Source organism: Arachis ipaensis, chromosome B03 (genome assembly GCF_000816755.2).
Source record: "Arachis ipaensis cultivar K30076 chromosome B03, Araip1.1, whole genome shotgun sequence".
Taxonomy (NCBI): domain Eukaryota; kingdom Viridiplantae; phylum Streptophyta; class Magnoliopsida; order Fabales; family Fabaceae; genus Arachis; species Arachis ipaensis.
This window is the reverse complement of record NC_029787.2, coordinates 26,813,882-26,814,165: the sequence shown is the minus strand read 5'-3', so window position 1 is coordinate 26,814,165 and position 284 is coordinate 26,813,882.

The window sequence follows — 284 nt, the reverse complement described above, 5'->3', positions numbered from 1 at the left end:
CATCCGCGCGTGCGCGTGGAGTGCGCGTACGCGTGGCCCTGTTTTCATGCCAAAGTTGATTTTTGAGTTTTAAAAGCCAAATCTCATACTTCTAAGCCTCTGATCTCACCCCTTATGTATTAAATCATTATGATATGCCTAGCAATGAGATAGGAGCTAGGGGATGTGGTAACTTGCGAGTGAAGCAAGGGGAAAAGTTATGATCAATGATGATCAAAGATGATTATATGAGATATGGAGGGTGACGGTGGGAGTACCGTGTATGCCATGAGCCGAAGGGCTAT